This window comes from Arvicanthis niloticus, chromosome 1 (assembly GCF_011762505.2).
Source record: "Arvicanthis niloticus isolate mArvNil1 chromosome 1, mArvNil1.pat.X, whole genome shotgun sequence".
NCBI lineage: Eukaryota > Metazoa > Chordata > Mammalia > Rodentia > Muridae > Arvicanthis > Arvicanthis niloticus.
The window spans coordinates 152,093,260-152,103,555 of NC_047658.1; the positions used below are offsets into that span (position 1 = coordinate 152,093,260).

Genomic DNA, 10,296 nt, shown 5'->3' on the forward strand with positions numbered 1-10,296 from the left:
GTGTGTGTTTCTTTCCCACATCAAAGACTTGGACGGAGGCAGTTCTGAGTATTGCCAGGGATGCAAGAATTGGTGCTAAAGTGATTAGCAAAATTGCTTTTCTGCAAAAGAAGCACAAAACATTACCTAGGGATTAAAGGAGGAGAGGGCAAGATTAAAGGTGATGTTGAATTTTGGGTAGAATATCTTATTCATTTTTTTTTTTTTTCAAATCATGCTTCAAGGATTCTGTGGTTCTTCCCTGAGGAGACCTGAGCAAATCAAAGCCCTTTGCAGGTTTTGTGCTCAGGAGGACTGACAAAGCAACATTAAAACTGTTGTAAGCAGCAGTCAAGCAGTGACTGACATACTTACCTTTCCCTGGGATACATTCTGACAATATTTGATTCTGAACATCAACTGTGTAGTCAACTGCCCACATCAGCGGTGGCTCCTCCAAGCAAAGTCTCTCTCATTTGTTTCCTTTGATTTGCATGTCTGCCTGGTGGGTTTAAATGGTATGATATTTTATAGATTCCAGGGTTGTTGTGTCTCAGTAAATCTTGGTTCAGTTAGCTCAGCATCCTTTGTTAAATATATCTCTTACAGACAAAATCTTCATCTAGACTAAATATTTTTTGTTTGTTTTGGTTGGTTTTTCAAGACTGGGTATCTCTGTGTAGCCCGGGCTATCCTGGGACTTGCTCTGTAAACCAGGCTGGCCCAGGATCTACCTGCCTCCGCCTCCAGGATGCTAGGGTTAGAGGTGTGTGAACTGCCACACATGGTTAAAGCAAATATTTTTTAAAGCCTCGGGAAGATGACTGGGGATACAGCACAGTGGTAGACTGTTCGCTTGTGAAGTACAAGCCCTCAGGTTCAATGCTCATGCATCTCAAACCCTCCCACCAACCGACGTAGGAGGTGACAACTATCCTTATGATTCCTGGTTTAGGATATTATTTTAAGGAGTATCTCTGGAACACCCCATGTCATCCCCTGTCACCCTGGGTATTCCGTAATCTTTATGAAACCCCATATCTTTATGAAAACCCTGCTCCTTCGATGAGCTGTTCCTAAGTCAGACAGGCAGAAACATGCAAATATACGTAAAACTTTCCTGTGAATAAACTTCTTTTTCCTCTTTTAAAACACCATTCCAAAAAAAAAGAAAGAATGTATCTATATGGATAGGTGTCAGAATCATAATGCTGAGTGAAATAAGCGAGATACATTTGGAGCAGAGTGTACAGCATGATGTCATTTATGAGTTATCACAGAACTATCGTAGCTCTTTAAGGATCGCAATGTAAATAAAGAACAAAAATAGGACTAGCTGCATGTCAAGCTCATGGTAGAGGCTGGTCCTGGGAAAGGGGCGTGATCCTCCTGGTTAGTGATGAAAGGGACTTTTAGTCCCATCTCTAAGACTTCTTTTCTTTTAAGGAGGGGGGAGCCATTAAGCTAAGATGGTTCACTTAAGTCAAAGTTAGAGGACGTGAAGTGTCATTGAAATTCTTGTCTAAAATACAGACAGAGGTTTGAGAGCTCATCTTTGTTCTCCTAAATTGTCCTTTAGTCTTCTTTCCCTTAGCTGGTAGACTGGGTTTCCCCTTCAGACTCTAGCCTGTCTCATTTTCTTTCAACATCGGGAAAAGCTGTTTCAAATTGATTAAATATTTCAGAATAGTTGTTACCTCCAGTTTCTTCCTCCACAGTAAACTTTTTCCCCCCCAAGTTCTTGAACTGTCAAGATGGAACTTGATCTTTGTGTGTATTAGATAAAGAACAGCCACACCTCGAGCAGAGCCGGTGGACAAACAAATAAATACATAAATAAACAAACAAGCGAGCAAGCGCCCAAGGCTCGGGCTGGGGCTGGGCAGGGCGTGCAACAAGCAACAGTTTTATGAGCGGTTTTCTTTTTTCATTCCGCAGACGTCGTTTCTGAAGGGTTTGCCTATTTGACTTCTTCGCTTTGAGGAACTTGTCGAGAACAATCATTTTCGATCTGTCTTTCCCTCGGGGTCCCGTAAGGTCACTGGACATAAGATAGCTGTGAAATTTGACATTGTTCCCATTTAAATGCTTTCCCCAGCAAGTGCAAGAGTGCGGCCGCTTGCTCGGGTGTGGGGCTCGCGGCCGGGCGCTCTGAGCCTCGCCGGCCCTCCAGGCTTCAAAGCCTGCCATCCTTGATCTCCCCAAAGAATGTTTTTGAATTCTACGTCCATCTAGTGGTTGCCGGCAAAGATCTACTTGGCTTTTTCTTTCTTCCTTTTCTTTCACACTTGAGCAGTGAGATTCTGTTTGTGATGGGGGTTTTGCCCCCCTCGGTCTTTAATTCGTTCACAGGTGGTTTCAAAGTGTCTGTCCTCGGCCACTGCCTTCTATAAACAAGCAGGAATTCGCGGGCTGCCGTGGGCCCAGGCGCCCCTCTCCTCCCTCCTGCTCTCACTTTGAAAATAGACTGTTTTGTGGACAGTAAAGTACAGTTCCTTTTCAGAGATGAGATTAGAGGCTTGAGGGGAGTCTGGAGGGAGGGGAGTGTTTCTTTTTCTTCTGCTTTTTGCTTTTCTTTCTCTCACCGGAGAGCCTTTGTGTGCTGAGTCGTTTTAGCAAGCAGGAGAACTTTACTTATTTTACACTCAGTTGCGCCTTTGGTTAAGGATGACGTGGCACCGAGCGCAAGGTGCTGGGAATTTGCTGATTTTCACCCCCTCCTGATTCTGTCTCTGGCATCCTAAACTCGTGGGTAAAAAGATCAGGTGGTGACAGGAGCTAACAGCAGCCACGGGTCCGAAGGATCAAGTTCTCTAAGTCTAGGGAAGGATGAAGGGCTTGGATGCCTTAGGTCTCTCTTATCTCGCTCCCCTTTCAGTGAGTCCCCAAATGTCTCCCCAGGTCCCACATCCTGTACATGAGTTTTTAGAGGGAGTGCCCTACAGCAGCCGTTGAGGAGGTCATAGACACAAGCTGTTCCGAATTCTGTGAGGAAAAAAAAAAAATCCAAAAAAGTGTGTGGGGCCTCTCGCTGCAGCAGTAGCTCTGAGACAGTATATTCTAGGCCACCTTGGGCTAGAAATATAGATAGGCACGGGTTTACGTCTAGAAGTCTGCCGCTGTTCTAACTCAGTTTTAAAACAAATCCTTTCAATAGTCAAAAATACTGAGGCCTGAGAAGGAGGCTCAGTGGTTAATTGCACTTACTACCCTTGCAGAGGACCAGAGTTCAGACCCTAGTCCCTACCCACCCCAGCCCCACCTCACTACCCCAGCCCCCCTCATTACCCCAGCCCCCACTCACCACCCCAGCCCCGCCCCATACATCTACCACACCCATGTGGGGCTACTCACAACTGGCCTTTAAGTCCAGCAGCATGTCTTTTGTTGGATTCTTCAGGCACCTGCGTCCATGAGAATATGACACACACATACAAATTTTAATTAATTAAAAAAAAAAAAACTCCGAAATGTTTTTATTTATTTATTGCTACATGCATTGGTCTTTTGCCTGCATGTATGTCTCCGTAATAGTGTCAGATCCCTGGAACAGGAGTTACAGACAGTTGTGAGCTGCTATGTGGGTGCTGGGAATTGAACTCTGATCCTCTGGAAAATCCGCCAGTACTTTTAACCACTGAGCAATCTCTCTAGCCCCTATATTACATTATTATATATAACATCATATATATATATAATACACACACATATATATGTATGTACACACACATACACATTACACACACACACTTTCTCTTGGTTGCAATGTAGTTTGGTGGTAAAATGCATAGATACCATCATCAAGGCTCTGAATTCAATCTCAAGCACATTTCTCTTTACGAATATTAATTGGCTTTATTAATATTAGTGTACAAAATATAAGTCATAGGTGTAAGTGTGTCAATGTGCCCTGACCTATAAAGTCAAAAACTTGCATACAGTTATCAGCGGGGATTTAATGAATGGGAAGGCGTCTGTCTGTGGAATATGTAATGGTTTCAAAGAAGGCAATAATAAAAACAAGACTTAAACCAAGAACAGGGCGACAACATGGGAAACATTTAAGAAACAGTGTTGAGGCAAACAGGAAGTTGAAAGAAAAAAAAAAAAAACACACAAAAGCGTTCTGTACGGGAAGACCCTGGCTGGGGATAAAGTCTTCAGTAGCGTGGTCAGGCTCTATGTTCAATGCCCAGGACCAAATAAGTGCTATTTAATTCTGATAGTTTTAGACGTGAATGTATAGTGTATAGGGACATATGGAATTAAGAGAAATCATGTAGGGACTTCCATTTATCTATAATATTCTACAAGGAAACACGTAAGAGTCTCATGCTGTGTCCCTTGGACTAACCAGGCTGTCTGAGAAAGCATATTTTGTAACTGAAGACACCAGATCGTTTAGGGCCAGGGTTTCTTTAAATGGCCTGACTGAGTTGCTCAAGCTCTGGGGTCATAGCATGTGCCACCACACCTGGATGCTAAAAACACCTTTTCAGTGGTGTTTTTAAAAACCAAACAGATGGGCTAGGGGTATAACTCGGGTGGCAGAATGCTCGATTAGCATGCTTAAAGTCCTGGGTTCAATCCCCAGCAACACATAAAGCTGAACCTGACGGTCCGAGCCTGTGATCCCAGCACTGAGGAGGCAGAAGCAGGAGGCTCAGACATTCAAAGTCCTTCCTTGCTGCATAAAGAGTTCAAGACCAGCCTGAGCTACATGAGACCCTATCCCAAATAAACAAAGAATTACACCAGTAGTCAATCCAGCACCCAGGAAACCGAAAGTTTGCCATGAGTTAGAGGACCAGCCTGGGCTACAGAGATTCTGTTTCAAAAACAAACACATAAGAGAATTTAAAAGAAGTAAAATCACCACAGCTTTTGTATCAGAGTCCTCCAGAGGAGCTGAGCTGATAGACTAAGTCTATAATATATAAGTATAAACAGGGTTTATTAGAATGAACTATAGGCTGTGGTTCAGCTAATCCTCCAATGGAAAGTCCAAAAATCTAGTAGTTGTTCGATCCACAGGTGGGATGTCTCAGCTGGTCTTCAGTATATTCTGAAATCCCGAAGAAGTAGGTGTAGGCTTAGATTTTTCAAAAACCTACTTTAATAAGGGCTCTTAAATGCTTCGACCCCCCTTCTAACCTACTGTACAAAGGTAGGGAAGAAAAGATGGGAAATAAGACAGTGGGGATGTAGACCTGTTTAGAAGTAGTTCTTTGGGGGCAATTCTGATCTTTGTTGTCAGGATACCAGCAGACCAGTTCCAAAGGGTCACCAAACACGAATCAGCATTGGAGCATAATCCAGCAGAAACAGCCACGCCTCCGCCGAATAGGCACAAGTCAGCAGGAGGAACCAGAACCATTGAGAATGCCAGAAGTTCTCTGCTGTGCCTTTGTCAACGAAGTGAAGATCAGAAAAGACAGGAGACCTACGAAACCGTTGCACAGCTAGCTACGCAAGGGCACCATCACTGTCTATTGTCTTATACTCTCTCCAAGCATATCTGCTTCAGCAAAACATCACACGAGTCTGCATCACAAGACGCAACCAGAAATGTCCATGTCAGGTAGGCTCTATCTAATGCCAGTGACGAAGTGGAGTTGCCAGTAAGACAGAGGGGGCACGAGCAGGCAAAGAGCGAAGGTTTCTTTCTTCCATGTCCTTTATATAGGCTACCAGCAGGTGTGGCCTCAAAAAATCTGGATTAAAGGTGCCTCTTCCTATTTCAAATTATTTAATTAAGAAAAATCCCTCACAAAGTATACCCAGCTTCTTGGGTTTTAGTTAATTCCAGATATAGTCCCCTTGACAACTAAAAACAGCCATCACGGTCTTCAATGAAGTCTTTTGTATACTAGCTTCTATGTATTTGTGTTCATCGACAAGTAGAACTGTTATATATTTATGATGTACACTGCAGTGACATGTGCATATATTGCAAGCTATTTAACATATGCACCGCTCTGTGTATATTTGTGGTGAAAGTTTTTGGAATCTACTCTCAGCAATCTTTGAGTATATAGTGAGAGTCCACACCATGGCTTCATTCCATCTGACTGTAATTTTATGTCACTTCACCCAGCAGTGCCTGAGGGTCCCCGTCACAGCCACCATTTCACTGTTTATTTTTTGAGTTCAACCTTTTGAGATTTCACAGGTAAGAAAATGTGCCCTTGGCTTATTTCAGGTAATATAATATCTCCCAGGTACATCTACATCACAGACTATGGGATTTCCACTCTTTTTTTTTTTTTTTTTTTTGTTTGTTTGTTTGTTTTTTTGAGACAGGGTTTCTCTGTGTAGCTCTGACTGTCCTGGACTCACTCTGTAGACCAGGCTGGCCTCGAACTCAGAAATCCACCTGCCTCTGCCTCCCAAGTGCTGGGATTAAAGGCATGTGCCACCACTGCCCAGCGGATTTCCACTCCTTTAACAGCTGACTAGTGTTTCATCTGGTCATCCTCCGACGGACTCTCAGGCTGACTCCACATCTGGGTTATTGTGAATAAGTGCTGTACTGTCCGTGGGGGGCAGATATCTCCTAAACAGACTGCTTTTCTTATCTTTTGGATATATGCCCAGTAGTTGGCTTTCTAGATCATATGGTGGTTCTATTTTTGTTTTTTCAAGTTTACACTCCCACCAAAGGTGTTTAAGGGATCCCTTACCCAAACCTTATCCTTGTCTTTTTGTTAATGACCATCCTGAGAGGTACGAGCTGGTACTTCATTGTGGTCAATTTGCATTTCTCTGGTCCTCAGCATCTTCTATACCTGCTGGCTGATTTGAGAAATGTGTGTTCAGCTCCCTCTGCCTGCTTTTTCATCAAGCTGTTTGTTTCCCACTGTTGGGAAATTTGAGTTCCTTACATATTTTGGAGATTAGCCCCTTGTCAGCTGTATAGTTTTCAAATAGTTTCTCTCAGCTCATAGGCTGCCTCACCTCCCCAGTGCTGATAGTTTCTTCTGCTGTGCGAAGCATTTTACTTTTTTGGTTTGTTTAAGTTTAGGTTTGGCTTTGTTTATTACCAAGCGTTTTCAAAGTTTTGTATTAGCATATATTAAGGATATATAAAGATGGATTTTGTGATATTTTTAGACATGTAGATAATATATTTTGAGCATATTCACCGTTACCCTCTTTTCTCCCTCCCACTCCTGATCCCCTTCTTCTCAGCTAGTTTCCCTTCTATTTTATGTCGTGCGTGTGAATGTGTGTATGTGTGAGTGAGAATGTGTATGTGAGAGTGTAAATATGTGTATGTGAGTGTATGGGTGTGAATGTGTATGTGTATATGTGTGTACGTGTGTATGTGAATGTATGTATATATGTGAGTGTGAATGTGTATGTATCTGTGTGTGAATGTGTGTATACATGTATGTGAATGTGTTTACACATGTGTGTGAATGTGTGTCTATGTGTGCAAGAAAGAGTATGAATGTGTGTGAGTGAATCTGTATATACAAGTGTGTGTATGAATGTGTGTGAATGTGTATATGTGTGAGTGTGTGTGGTTGTGTGTATGTGTGTATCTGTGTGTGAATGTATGTATACATATATGTAAATATGTTTACATGTGTGTGAATGTATGTGTGTGTGAATGAGTGTGAGTGTGTATGAGTGAATGTGTGTATACAAGTGTATGAATGTGTGTGAGTGTGAATGTGTGTGAATATGCATGTGAGTGTACTGTGTGGGTATATGTGTGTGTCTGTGTGAATGTGCATTTGTGTATGACAGAATGAATTTAATCAGGGTACCTCACAGGAACACGGTGAGGGAGTTTTTACAGGGTCATGGATCACTTACCAGCTGTACACCACTGAAGAAACTGTCTTTCCCATGTTTATGATTTTTCTTGAGATGTGGCGTCTCAAAGTCGCTGTGTAGCTGACAAGTGAGGTGCTCCTCTGGCCTCCATCTGCAAATTCTGAAATTACAGATGTTCAGCACCACGTGGTTTTAAGGTTTTCACTTTGTTTCCAGGGGTTTACAGTGATGTTTCCACGCATATACACCATTATGCTTCACTGTTTGCCCTACTTTTGCCCCACCTCCTGCCATTCCTTTCCTCCCCAGAAGACCCTTCCCCCTCTGCTTTCATGCTGTGTCTTCCATACCCCAAAGCTCTTCGTTGTGATGTAAGCCTTTTGTCTATTTCACTGTTGGACCTATGCTGTTTAGTGATATAAAGTCATCATTGTCCAGGCTTGGTTGCAGCGTCTCTGTCCTGTCATCTCAGGGTCTTAGGTCTTTAATGAGCTTTGACTTGATTTTTGAGTATAGTATGAGATGAGACACTGACAACATTCATCTACGTGTACGTCCAGCCCTCTCAGCATCATTTGTTAAGGAGACAGTCTTTTCTCCATTGTGAATTTCTGCATCTTTGACAAAAGTTAACTCAAATGTGTGGATTCAAATGTGTGGATTTATTTCTGGGCTCCCACCCTGGGCTCCACGGGTCTGTTTGTATGTGGTGAGATGCTGTTTTGATTACTATAGCTCTGTGACAGATTTTTGAAACCTTGTAGAATAAGGATTCCAGCTTTGTTCTTTCTATCCAAGTCCTGGTCTTACATACATATACAAAGCCTATAGTTGATCTCTCCTCTTCCCCACCCCAGCACCAGAAAGAGAGAGTGGGGAAGGGGGAAGGAAGGAAAGAAGGAAAGAAAGAAAGAAAGAAAGAAAGAAAGAAAGAAAGAAAGAAAGAAAGAAAGAAAGGAAGGAAGGAAGGAAGAAAGGTGAAACATTTTATAGCTTTCATGCTTTCCTGTAACATTTAGGGCATTTCTTTCTGTTTCTATGAAGTCTCATAGGGATTACATTGAACATGAAGAGTACTTTAGCTTAGACAGTTTAGTATAGACAATTTAGCAGTTACAAAGTCTTCTAAACCAGGTCCAGAATCTCTTCATCCGTTATGTCTTTTCTTCCTTCCTTTCTTTTTTGTTTTTTGGGGGCTTGGTCTGTGTGATTGTGATTCAGGGTGCCACTCTCCAGCCCAACCAAGCTGGCTTAGAATTCACTCCGCAGCTCTGGCTGACCTCAGGCTCATGGTGATCCCCCTGCTTTAGGATTAGGGTATGAGCTGCCACACCCAACTTACTGTACCTTCTTCAATTTCTCTCTTCAATGTTGTCAATGTTCTATCTATGCTTCAATTATTTTTAGTATGTTCAAGTATTATTATATAAAGTGTATCATCCTAACCGCTGTAAACGCAGTTCAGTAGAATTAGTGCAGTTTTGGACAGCTGTGTTTGCTAGAATTAGTGCAGTGTTGGACAGCTGTGGTCGCTAGCCCTCTCCATGTCCATCCTTACATACCCATTAAACAGCAGCTCACGTCTGCTCCTGACTTCCCAGCCTCTGAGACCGATGCATTCCCCTCTGTATCCGTGTCTATGACCGGCTTCGTCATTTGAGGGGAGTCATCCAATGTTTGTGTCTTCTCCCGTTTGTTTCCTGCAGGTTCCTCCATGATGCAGCTGCATCTAAATTGCACCGTTTTAAGCATGACTCTATACTCCACTGTGCACATATAGCGGACACATGGGGAGCTTCTCCCCCTGGGAAGGATGCTGTGATGGAGATTGGTGTTCCGAGAGCGATACAAGTGTGCATTCTGTTCTATTTGTGTGCAGACAGGAAGTGCTGTATCATCTGTGACATTTAACGTTCTGAGAAACAGCTTTGATGTGTCCACTGCAGGTGCACTGTTTCATGTCTCATCATGACTGTGTACGAGAGCTCCAGACTTGTGCTGAGTGTGCACCTGTAAGTCCAGTACTCCTGAGGTGGAGGCAGGCAGACCAAGAGTTCAAGGCCATCCTCGGCTATATAAAGTTTGAGAGAAGCCTGGGCTACTTGAGACCCTATTTCAGAAAGAAAAAAAAAAGACATCTAACTTCTCCATACCCAAGCCAATATTTGTTTTCTGGAAATATATACATTCATATGTACACATACATGTGTAGATAGATAAAATAACTATCCTAATATATATGAAATGATGATTAGTTTGTTTTTATTGCAGTGCTGGGAATCTATCACTGAGATAAATCTATTTTCTATACCTATATTTAACCAGCCTAATTACATAGGTTTTTGGTTTTGTTTTGTTTTGCTTTACTTTTTTTTTTTTTTTTTTTTTTTTTTTTGAGACGGGGGTTTTTCTGTGTAGTACTGGCTGTCCTGGAACTCTCTCTACAGGCAAAGCTGGCCTCGAACTCACAGAGATCCACCTGCTCCTGCTTCCCAAGTGCTGGGATTAAAGGAGTGTGCCACCATACTAGGC

The 10,296-nt window shown here is 42.6% G+C and overlaps 1 long non-coding RNA gene across 2 annotated transcripts; it reads right to left on the reverse strand.

The window, feature by feature from the left end:
- Positions 1 to 353: 353 nt before the first annotated feature.
- Positions 354 to 9,626, reverse strand: LOC143437775 (uncharacterized). Of its 2 annotated transcripts, none has more exons than XR_013107061.1 (4): positions 9,327 to 9,626; positions 7,804 to 7,924; positions 3,334 to 3,383; positions 354 to 481 (listed from the first exon to the last, which is right to left on the reverse strand). It is a non-coding gene; the product is annotated as an uncharacterized LOC143437775 (long non-coding RNA). The 2 variants fall into 2 exon arrangements; XR_013107060.1 differs by lacking the exon at positions 354 to 481 and adding an exon at positions 1,210 to 2,964.
- Between the last annotated feature and the right edge of the window lie 670 nt (positions 9,627 to 10,296).